This window comes from Macrosteles quadrilineatus, unplaced genomic scaffold, assembly GCF_028750875.1.
Source record: "Macrosteles quadrilineatus isolate MER2022 unplaced genomic scaffold, UCM_ALF_1.0 Scaffold_1__1_contigs__length_201487025, whole genome shotgun sequence".
Taxonomy (NCBI): domain Eukaryota; kingdom Metazoa; phylum Arthropoda; class Insecta; order Hemiptera; family Cicadellidae; genus Macrosteles; species Macrosteles quadrilineatus.
The window spans coordinates 191,697,929-191,710,933 of NW_026542594.1; the positions used below are offsets into that span (position 1 = coordinate 191,697,929).

General features: G+C 35.4%; 1 protein-coding gene across 2 annotated transcripts in view; it reads left to right on the forward strand.

Moving 5' to 3' along the window:
- LOC128992761 (BMP-binding endothelial regulator protein-like) overlaps positions 1 to 13,005 on the forward strand; it is a 132,799-nt gene that overhangs the window by 54,231 nt on the left and 65,563 nt on the right. The window lies entirely within an intron of this gene.

A 13,005-nucleotide genomic window follows, 5' to 3' on the forward strand; every position in this document is an offset into this window, starting at 1 on the left:
CTTTATAAATGAATACACTCTCTTATTTTATGTTGTAGAAGATTATTTCTTAAATACTAGTTACAAATAGTTAATTACTTGAATACTAGTAGTTGCAAGTAACATGTAGTGACTAAAAATATTGTTCTTTACACAAAGTCCTGCAAAGTTGCAGTGGGTTGAAAATGCCTCTTTAACCATGACGAATTGTAACCATTAAACTGATAGATTTGTTGAAAATACACTTTAGACCGTAGTGAATATACTACTTCTAATTGCTGCAGTGTATTTTGAGTCAAACATAAAACCATAGATAAGACATACTATAAAACCAAGTAATATTTTCACGTTATAAATACAAACCTCACCTAGCCTAACCAAGGAACCTCTTCAACTATTAACCAAACCATTCTCAACTCCAACTCACGTTTAACAACCGTATATCTCTCCCAATAGAGGATGGCCGAACAGTTTATAACTGAGATAAATGATTGAACAAACCCCGCCAACATTGTATGGTCAATGCCGAATCTATGTTTGACAACATAATTTAGTCGACGCCAGTTGACTCCAATCTCGTGAATCTGAACTTTAGCACAGATAATTGGTCAAACTTGCGAGGTCGATCACTTTGAGAACGCTTTGTCTTCGGAGTGATTCGATCCACATCACTTTGGTGCATTGGAGTATTTGCGAGGTGGTAAAGTCGACTAGTTTTTGGCTTAACGTTTTAAATCGTCGATAAATTTTTTTCCTGCTTTAATCGGTATTTAATGCTGTTTTTGCGTTAAATTTAGACATCCATCAGTACTAAGTCGAAGTAATATTGACCTTTTAAATAATTTATACCAATAATCGAAAGATTTATAATTTATGTCATTTAATGGTGGTGGTTCAGTAATTGGATTTAATTTAACTGTATATACCGTACCTAATTGTAATAGTTTTATGTTACCTAGTTTGTGGTTTGTTAGTAAAGAGTTAAATAACGATTTCAATAACTATAACATAAATAAAAGTTCATAAAATACGAATTTTGATTGTTTTACTAACTCACTTTTATATTTTCAGTTTTTAGTTCATTTTGATGTCGATAGCGCACAGTTATAAGTTAAAGAAATATATCGAAAGTTATATCACATTAACTGAGAATGATTAACTCCATGTCTCTTTACTTCTTTTAAGTTTGTATATCCCAAAGTCTAACACAAAAGACATCACTTGCTTAGGCCGATCATATAATTTGAGCTTTACCGTTTCGGTTAGTTATGTTTCAACATAGTTTGCTTCAATTGTTGACCGGCAATATTGATTGGCACAGTCCTTTTAAGGGAATCCCTTATTTTTTTCATTCTTCTTATTAAGTAGTTATTATGATAACGTATATGCAAATGTTAAAATATTCTCGTAATAGTTTGCGATTCCCTGAAATTTGTATTTGATCTGAATGTTTGAAGACGTTTTATATTCCCTTTCATTGTATTTTGAAAGAGTACAAAGGAAACTCCCCTACAGCTCCGTATAAATGCTTGTCTAAGGCAGTGGTCCGAAAGAGAGTGACCGGCCAAATACCTCAAAGGCACTACTCCGAAATGCACAACTCCGAAAAATTCACAACTGCACTGTTTCGAAAATTCGGAGCACCGCCTCTCAAAGTAATACTGGACCTCGTCCATCTCAGGCTCATATAATCGTTAGATCGAGTCGTAATTATTTAAGTCAAACAGGTTTGCAGCGTGTTAAAGTTTGAAGGCCCTGAACCTGATTATGCAAGATACGGAGATACCAATAGTTTCCATCCCTTCTCTTCCACGGGATTTCATTAAAATATTAATAGACCGGTCGGCAATTTATACGCGGTCATTTGAAATCCTGGTTGTTTAGTGGAGAGGCTACTCTAGAACTCGGCCCATAAATAGCTCGTTTCGGAAAAAACTATTCTAAATTGTTCCAGTGAAGACGTTTAGAGTGTTTATGTATTTATGATAAATTTGAAGTAACAACTTTGAGAAGGAAGTAGCATACAATACTGCTAGTTTGATTTATCTTACAAGCTACAATAGGTTTGATTGATCTTCACAAAATAATGGGTAGTTTTATATTTATTGAATATTGTGATCCATTAAAAATTACGGATACTCAATCCTATACTCTTATATGGACAATGTTTTGCTTGTATGTATGTATGTATGCTTTCACAAGTTCAAACGGTTTCGACGATTTCCTTCAAATGTTGTAAATAATTTATCTGTCCTAAAAACGTGTTTACTGCAGTTAAAACTACCAATAAATACCTAAGTACGTAAAAAATGAAATTTTAACATTGGCCTAATGGGTTGCCAAGTAACCATGTTGGTTGAACAAAATAACAAGGAAAAAGTAAATAAAAGACTTGTAACATGTGTTTAAAACAAGCTACCCACAGTATACTAGCAAATAACTAAAGACAATACAAAGGGAAACATCAGTTGGTACAATTGAGCAAAGATTACACGGATATTACTCGATATAGGGGTACAATGTAAATAAACTACCAAACCATTGATCGGTCCCCAGGTACTAATAATTAGTTTTACCATCATAATCGCTACAATCTGTTCAAAGTTGTTAATTGGTAAAGCCACTTTCCCTCACTTAGTAAATGTCTGCTATAATTCCAAATGTTAAGGATTTACCAAGTTTTAACGACTCTATGAGTAAAGTAAAATACCCAAAATAAAACAATTTACATTCCAAAATTCCTTTACTCACATGTAAACCAGGACCTCCCTCTGAGTTGTTATCTTTTTAACATGTAGCTGCTAAAAGAAGAAAGTAAAAGCCTAACTAATTAGCACTTCCATGCTCGGTGTATCAAAGGAATTTTGATAAGTTTTGGTCAACAAGGGTTAAGCAGACAGTTTAGGTTTATGTAACTCACTTAACATTCCACAGTAACAAGATATGTTTGGTATACTAATTCTACCAAAAGTGTTTGTCTAAATCGTTTAACAGCACGGTTTCTACGGTCAACATGCGTACATATTTTAAATTAAATGTAATTTGTGCTAAGGTTGAGGCAATGTTTTGTATTTGAATGGCTTTATAACATTTATAACATTTTGCACTTACTTTGAAGAAAGGATTCAAGACTAAGATAGAATTAGTTTGTTAGTGTTTCAGCAACTAGCCCAGCGAAATCTGTTTAGAAAAATGTTTGTTTTAATTGTTTTTACGTAGATGACATAACTTAATATTTAAAAATTTTATTACATCAACTACTTGTTTTTCGTAAATACGGTGTATCCATCTTACACATGCGTGAAATCCTAATTGTAAGTACAAAAATATTTACTTTGGACACTCCAAGGGTAGACTTAACAACCGAATGTAAAAAATTAGCCTTTTTCATATTTGTCTCTACTTTTTCTTTAACATGAGTGTGCTTTCATGTCCCTTTCTAGTTTATCCCACAAAGTGCATGTACACTGTACAGAGTTAGCCTTGACAGTAATGACAGAGGACTAGTAATTGCAAGAAAATTTAGTGTTTTATTATGTTTAACAACAAATAAACCGTATCAAACACTACTCTTAAATATACTGATGAAAATGCATTTTGTCCTAAGCTGATCTACAGGATATAAAACCTACAAATGAGTACAGAATATGAATTTAGATTAAATTTTGAAGACAATTTAATGGGGGTTTCAATACACTTTAGAGACCATTTTGATGTGTTACACGTTTTTCTTGTTATTTTTAGTTGTCGTTAATTGTATTATATTCACTGTATATAATAATCTATTTGTAAACTATTTTATGTTTTCTAGCATTACCCACTAGTAAGGCACAAATCTTACACACTGAAACCATTATAGCAGGATGAAGATTTTACTAGCATTATTCAAAATCAATGTATTGAATTTACGCTAGTAAACACTTCTACAAATTCATCAGTGTACCAACACGACGCGATTTTCCCACAATTCCCCATTGGATAAATTTCTCCCCGCTTTCTACCAAGCTGCTGATCTTGCGATACTATCGGAATAATTACCCCCCCCCCCCCCTCCCCCGACAAGTCTCATTACAGTTTTATTGGCTCGCTTGTTTTTGCTGCAGTAAGATGGGAGATGGGATCTCGCTCGTTTATCCGTCGTGTCTCAGTCTGCTGACGTTGCTCTGTCTTCTGGGAATATTAAGAACATGTCTATTGGTTATAGCGAATTTCCCATATTGGGAATAAGCTATTACTTAGTACTCTTGGTAAGACCTGGACCCGGGACCGATTTACTTCTGCGTTTTGAGGTCCCCGCCAAAAACGCCATCCGTCTGTTAGCGCGATAACTCGAGCAAAAATGATCCGATTTTGGTACAAACGTGTAAACCTACGTTTATTTGCATGAGCTCGAGAACCAGCATAATCGGAGTATGTGAACGGGGGTTTATGGGAGGTTTTATGGGGTAAAAATTGGGTTTTCACATTTTTGACTCTAAAAACATAAAGTTACACAATTTCTTTCCAAACCATTTTGTAGAGCTAAGAAAAGAAATAATTTTGTATATTAAAGTGGTGTTGTATGCCCCACGGTTACGGAGATAGTAAAAAAAAAAAATGTTTATTTAAAATGCCCATGTCATTCTTATGGAGAATAAATAAACTGTTTTAGTTTGCTTGTTTATGGATATATTTTAATCCAATTTGCCAATTTTGTTTATTTTATACTGAGCTATCAACATTTCAATAAAAAAACCCCATCTCAATATCTTCCATGTAGCAGCAAACCTCACTGAAATTAATGTTATTTAAATAGGAAATAAATCTGAAAATTTTTGTAGAAATCCAGTCGGGTAAATGGAAATTCGCTTAGTCTGCAGGTTTGCTGTGGTAAGGGTGTTATTTTATTGCAATATAATTTTTGGGTAGTATTTCACCGATATTTTGATTGTTAATTGTCAAGGACATTGCTCTGCGAATTATTGGTCTTTTAACCGTTGTGATCGGATAGTAAATATACGGTGGCGGTATACGAGGGTCGACCCTACTTCAGGGCTCTGTCAATATTTTGAATCTTGTCAACATCCCAGAACCAACCTGACCTAAAACCGGAGAGTTAAAATATTAGACAATATTTAATTGATAGCTTACATTAATTTATACAGTTTTTAGCTTCCTTTTTCTTAGATGACTTTCCATAGCAAGAAGATTCTCATAGATATTAGTTATCTGTACCTATTTCTGTTATTCTTACCATTTCACCTGTTTTTCTACTCTTATTTGCCCAAATCCCACTGTCTAAAACACCGAACTTCCTCCCTTTTGAAGGGTTGTTTCCGCAGGTTTTCCCACCATTCTTTCTGCTTACCCTTCTTCTATTAAACCAAACCCAAACATAAACCCTCCTCATTAAAGTCTTCTCACTCACTGGATTCAGAACCCATTTATTTTCCTCTTTTTCTTGTTGGTTTTGCCATTTTGCAGTTTTTCTCTCGTTAAACGTCGTAAAAGTCTTTTTCTTCCTTCTCAACCTTCTTCTCTTGTTAGTTTTGCCACGTTGCAGTTTTTCTTTCTTAAACCCAAGTTTTTCTTCCTTCACAATCTTCTTCTCTTTTAAGTTTTGCCACGTTACAGTTTTTCTTTCTTAAACCCAAGTCTTTTTCTTCCTTCTCAATCTTCTTCTCTTGTTAGTTTTGGCACGTCGCACTTTTCCCCTCTTAACACCATTTCTTTTTCTTCCTCGCAACTTCTTCTTTATCTGTTAGTTTTGCCATGCCGCAGTTTTTTCCCTCTCCTCCCAGACCACAGACCCTAGGCACACAACCTACAATTATTCCGGGGTCGCGACGTGGGCGATCCCGACCTCGCTATCGCGTCATCTTAACTGGCTCGTGCGATACCTGACTGAACTAACCTCTCAATCAAATCCTCGGAGGGAGATTAACCAATCAAACGCGGCAAGAACATCACAGGGGATCCCGAGTTGTTTGCACAACAGACTACTTGTATTGGTGAAAGAGGAATTTGATGATTGTTGATTGTAGCGATGTTGATTCACCAAATGATAATTTCGATCAGAGTATGTTGGATTGGACACTGTTGGATATTTCTTAACTTACATTGGATACACTTAGTATCCTCGACCTGCTAGCTCAAACTCCGTACTGTTTACTGAGCAAGATAATGGATTAAGTGTGTATAAATCTGTTTTCATTAAAACCTAAAAATGCCAAAAAAAGAGATGTTAAGTTGTGTTGCTATTTTCAATCCGTTGAGTAATTTAACTACAGCCCTACAGCTGTGTCGTGATGGGATGAGCGAAAACTAACTGGGACGGGTGGCGTCGTCCTGTAATCCAGCTAGAGGTTACGAATTGTGGATATTTATACGCATGCACTGTGGATGCAATACTCCCTGGTGTGGATTAACGTCCGCACGAGTGAGTACTACGACTACCCGCAGTACTATCTTGAAAATTTTACCAATTCGTATATACCAAGGCAAAAATGTGGTTCGGATTCCACTATAAACTGTAGGTCCCTTAGTTGCCATTAGCTGTATGGGCTATTAAAACAGCTGTTTCTTAGGAATATGTCGGCCTTAGTCACTAACAAGACTTTTGGCTTGAAATACCTACTTTGTATGGTCGCCATTTCGATGAAAAGTATTAAAGAATGGTGGTTTTCGCATGGTTGGCGGGTGTGATGCTGGAAGTTATAATCAGTAACAAAGATAATATTTGGATTCGTAGCAATGTCTCAATACATGTAGCAGCTACGGTATCACATAGTCAGGGGGAGTTTTTTTCTGCTTTTCTTAATAGGATTTTTTCATCTTCACTTTCCTATGGCTTGGATGGTTTGTAGTTGGATTGTTCTTGTTTTCGTCTGTGAAGGGAGGTCTTATTTGACATTTGTGTTCATTTATGTATTCGATCTTTTCTGGGGGTTTTAGCTGAACGCAAAATGCAATTGGTTTGTTTTGCATTTTAATGACACTGCAATCTATTACGAGTTGACACACACATATTGTCTGCAGATACCGCCTCTCTGAATCTGCAGGTTGCTGCGGGAGATACTAAATATCATCCTCTGTCGCCGCTTCGCTGTAGGTAAAGTCCCCGACTCAATTATCCCCCCCAAAGTTTTGACAGCTCACCTCTTTGTTTATTCTGTCAGCGCCCCCCCTCTCTTGGTCCGCCGTTTAGACATTAATAACCCTGTAAATTCCTCTGACCGGAGGCAGGTTCTTGTTTTTCCTTTTTTTATCCTCGAGAAGTCCCAAGGTAGTAAAGCCGTGACGACAGCCACTAAACTGTTTGCCGATGTTCGGCAAGCTTTAATGTCGGTTTTGACTAAGAGCTTTCTGTTTGAAATTTGCACTTATTTATGGTTGGTTTTGCATATACGTTGTGCTTGGATTCAAGTAGGGTTTTCGTCCTACTGTAACCGTTTAATACTATTTTTGGATGGCTGTGGATGTACCCGTTTTGACAAAATGTTTCTTTCTTACAGTTAGTTTACATTGGTCTATAATTAAAGGGTACAAGTCGTAATTACTATACTGTACTTTGTTCACAATATTTAGGCAATTTGAGGGGAAGTCCCCTTACTACTTTCTTGTATTTAATGTATTTTGCTTAAACAGTTGTTGAGCTATTACTTTAAAGGAAAGGGTCAAGTGGAGGGGATATTTCTTCCCCTAAAACCACCTATATTGTGATTGAAGTATAATATACTTTTGTCATGATAATTTTAAAGAACAAAAATAAATAAATTAAAGAAAATCAATGCTTCCAAACTTCTTAACTTTTTCAATTTCTCTTTCGCTCATGTAATAAATCTGTTTACGGCCAGCGTGTTTAAAAAGACGCCGGCGACAACAGGCAAGTTTACTTGAACAAACTCAATACCTTCTCTTGTATTCGTCACAAACCCGATTACATGCAGGGAGAAACTAACATTACCGGATTGGTAAAGAGAGAAATAAAATCAGTACAAGCTGTCTTGCCAAATTGAGAAGTTGTACTAGTTCTGTGCTCTTTGAAAACGCCGCATTTTTTCCAGCTTTGAAACATGAGTGTGATCGGCTTAGTTGCACGTTTGAAAAGCATTACAAAGTGAAAATAAAAAATACAACTACAGACAATCCGAATCATCATGGATAGAAAAACCAGAGATAATACAAAAACACTATACATCAACGACACAGATAATGCAAACACAATGGAAAACGCCATAAATAAAGCCCTACAGATAATCTAAAACTACCATGGATAAACCAACACGGCAATCATACACAACATCATAGATAGAACACCCCGGATAATGCAAAAATGCTATAGGTCAACCACCACATATAATGCAAAAACGTCAAAAATAAGATTCTACGAATGCAAATACAACAAATCAAAATACTGTTTATATGTCTTTTAAAATAATCCAATCAAAATATCTGCTCGGAATACAATAAGTGGATTTCAAAATTCCTCTGATTTGAAAATAAGAACTCCAAAATCATTCTTAAAGTTCCATTTTCCATCTCAATTTCTTCCGGAATTACCATCCCTTCTCTCCAATCCCGCGAACACTTCGCCACTCAATTTCACCAGGAACATAGGAAAAAGAATTTTCAATGAATAGTTCAACAATACTCTTCAAAAACAAAAGAATTCCTCTCGCCCTCCGAATTCCTCTGACAAAATCCTGAATGAAGCCCAGGTGCTTGGCCACTTAGTCGATGTTATCTTCGGCGGCAGAAAACAAAAGGCAGTATCATTTTGTTCCTAATTAAGGGATTGTGGGCAGGGGTGGTTCTTCGAAAGGGCGCGTTTTGGGCGAAATTAAAGCGACGCCGAAGGACATAAGAAATGCATTAGTCTTCAAGGAGGTCCCCAAGGTTCGTTATAACAAGATGTCTTTGTCTTCCACATTCCTGTATGTCATTTACATTGTCAGATCCGCTGGGAATATCCTGGGAGGTTAGTAGAGGTGTTTTGTGTTTGGATCTGGGACTTTCTAGTAGTGTAGTTGGTTTTTTAATTTATTTTATTTGCAAGATCTCGAATGAATAATTTTATGGACAAAAGATTTTAAGCTGTGCACACTGTTCAGAGATTAATTCATACATTAGGATAGCATCAAAAAAGTTCTTTGATTACGAACATTTTTCTTTATATTTTATGTGACGTTAGAAATTAAAATATGTTAATATCTATAAAATAAGTAATAGTCTGTAACGAAGGTACACAAGACCTCTCACTTAATTTTTCACACTCATCCTCCACTCATTTCTGTGTTGAAATACGCATACAATGGCATCCCCGTCTCAATCAGTGATATAAAAATTAATAAAATATCATTGGAAAATATGTGCAGCAATTACATGTTCAACAAACAATTTATAATCAGTTAAATCATCAATGGCACGCTTAAGCATTTCCCCTTTCCTTTGGTGTTAAGAATTCACCAGGAAAAGTCGTCAACCCGTAAGAAACTAAAGTCACTTTTTACCAGATATCTTACCCTAAGGCAAGACGCCATAATCCCTTACATTTCAAAATATTGTCAACTATGTTTGCTTTGGGATTGGAAATCAAAACCATCATCTCTTAAGAACCATTTTCACCTTACCAGAAATCTTATGTCCACCTCAAAGTAAGTAAGAGTAAGCCTAAGGCATCACCAATCACCATCCTTGGTTTGCATGGGGTTTGAACTAAAAAATCGTCAACTCTTAAGAAACCAAAGTCCCCATTTTACCAGGAATCTCACTACAGGCTCAAGACTCCCTAATCCCTTACATATTGTAACATTTTTGGTACTACTCATCACCATCCTAGGTTTGCTTGGAGCTAGAAATCAAAATCGTCAACCCTTGTGAAACAAGTCACATTTTTTACCGATTCCCACCCTAGGCCCGAGACGCCCTATATTTACCCTAATTGGACTTACCTGCCCAGAGCCACCTGTTTGTAATTAGGCCTAGTCCGACGTAGCCACGGCCAATTAAATTAATTATAATTGTGACCGCCTCAATTTGGCCTGTCGGGATGCGACACAAATATACGTAATTGACCCCCTCCCTTCGTCCAATCGGAATACAAGCTGTGTGTTGTGCCGACTTGGAGGGTTAACATTCTGTAATACACGTGGATTTGTAAGGTGAAAATACAACTTTGTAATTGTAAATAATCAATAAATAGATCCATTATTAGATTTTGAGGTAAAATTTGAATTGCATTGATAGTTGCAGTTTAACACCGAACATTTGTGATTTTTTATATATGATGTTGAATTTTATTTGTACGTATAACTTATTGTTTGTTCGTACTTTAAACTCGTCATGTTTGTACATTACAATGTTACTCGTGGGTTGGTTTTAGCAACTGGCATACTAAACAACACTTAACTCATAAAGTTCATAAAATTCACGATATAACTGTATAACTTCATCACGATACTTTTAAATGTCTAAAAAGTCGGTAGGCCATTTTATTGGCGTTACCCTAACCATTGATTAAACAATGGGCAAAGACAAATTTTGTAATGGTACACGATGATTTAGAAATTTTGCATGTTGCTTGATCCATTTTTTGTAGGTACAGTAACCAGTTTTTCATTGCTATTGAACATTTGTGTATGAATCCAACCGTAAAGAGTGTTTCAAATCGATATGTTTCCAACAAGCGAAATAATTCAGGAAACGTAATTTCGTGAATATTTTAAAAACTGCTTGAATAGTTTTGAATCATAATAGAAATTTGAAACACAAGAAAAGACTACTTAACTTATTCCCCTCACAACGTTCGTAATAATGAACGATACAGGTAATTTTATGAACTCAGGTGACGTCATCATATCACGTGACCGATTACGTCACCGTCAGCTGTTCTCACGGTGGTCGGCGGGTCGCAAGGGACAGCTATTAACATAAATGGGATGAAAAACAATGATAACAGTCGGCCGGTTGAAAGTGCATCACTGTGGTCCTCACCCCCCCCCCCTCCCCCCTCTAAATGTGGGGGGCATATTTATGGCCGTGTGATTGTAGGCCCTACATTAGGTCCTGTTATTTACCGTGCTCGAACTAGCTGGCTTCCATATTAATTGTGAATTGTGCCGGTGAGTAATTTTATGGGTTGTTTGTAATTGACTGGAACTTTTGAGAGTGTTTTCTGTTTCTGGTTATGGTGATATTTTACATTAGATTACTAAAATGATGAAAAAGATTTGCCATATAAAGGTTTACATACATGTTAACAAATTACGAGTATGTGTTATGTTTGGTGTTGTATTATGTTCATTTAGTGACCAGTAAATTAGTAGATTACTTAATTACTTTATAGCTTTATAAGAAGTTTCATCTAGGCCTAGAAACGATTTGCTTGGTTTCAAATTTTTAACTTTGAGATATATTTAAAAGCGTTGAAAATGTTTCATTGTTTACCTTTTGTAACTCTGTAACGGTTTCATTTTTATCCCTTTGTTTGAAATTTATCGTAGATTGGTTTAGTAAATAACTATTTTACACTAAAACCATATTTCATTTTAACTTACACGCCCATCTCCCCCCAAAACCCGACGCTCAAAATTGTATAACCTTTTACCGAACATTATGAAGATTCTTCTGAACAATTTGGAGTCAAAAGTTAGCTTGTAATTTCTATGTTGGGGTTTGGCCGTTTTTTGAAATTGCACCATTTAGTATGTTTTAATTTTGTCATGTATCAATATTTCATCAAATTAAAGTCCCAAGAAAGTAAATTGTAGCATATTTTTGCAACATGTTCTAAGTACTTTATTGTAGCCTGTATAAAATTAAATATACAGTACTTTAATATTGGGGAGCGAGCTGGCGTAGTGGTTAGAGCGCGGGACTTCAGTCCCTGGGGTCCCGGGTTCGATCCCCACAAAGCTACCAATGGATTTTATCCAAGTGATAGTGCCGCAACCCCTAGGTCTAGCCAGAAGTAATGTGAAAAACAATCCCAGGATCGTGCCTAGCGTCCTAGAAAAAAAACTTTAATATTAAAATAAACAACATAACGGACAAAAGGACAACTTAAAGTTAAGTAAATATCAATTTGATCAAATTATAATCACGAGTTCACTCTAAAGCATATTTGCGAAACCCCTCGAAATTTGTCTGTAGTGAGTTTATTGCTTTTCATTCAATAAAGCAATAAATTGACATAAGCATTCGAACAGAACGAGATACATCCCTACAAAAGTCTATCTCGATTCTCGTCAGTATTATGTAGATTTATGGGACAGTTAAAAGCCTAGATGCGCAATAATATTGCCGTCGGACTGGAAACATAGCTTGTTTCTATAGATTTAGAACTATAAAAATGTATTTGTAATTTTTACTACAGGTTCAACTTACTTTTCTAGATGTATCCGAATTGGTCAGTTGATAATTTTACGGTCAGTTCTGTGCAAAGAGCATTTTGTTATTTATTTTTTATAGATATTTAACTTTAAACCCAAGACATATATTAATGAAAATGACAAGGCGTTGTTTAAATTATGATTCATTAAATGTATAATATCATAGGTTGTCCTACGTTAAGGTGTCTGAAATTGATTACGGAAAAATGGCTTAGCGTACAAGGATGAAATGGAATTAATTCCCGCTAAATCGACCCCAAGGATTAACGTAAAAATACTTTTAACTTTTTTCCAATACAGAGTGTGCCAAAACCTAAGGGTCACTAGTTTGAATCTCGGAATTTTCAAATAAAAACATATGTCATATTATTCATAATTTTTATAGGTATTTAATAGGCACATTTTGGTGAAAACATAAATTAAATATCTTTTTTTGTTTCGAAATGGTGACAGTTTTTCGGGGAAAATCAATATGATTTAATACTTTGTATTTTCTTTATCAATGCAGTTAGCTCTTCTCCGGTTGAGTTTTCTTACTCGTTATAAAATTAGCTTTACTGTGATATGCTACAAGTAACGGTTTTTTGAAATGATAAAAAAAATTTAGCCTATTTACTGGAGTTATTAATGTCGTGCTGAAAGGTTGTATCATAAA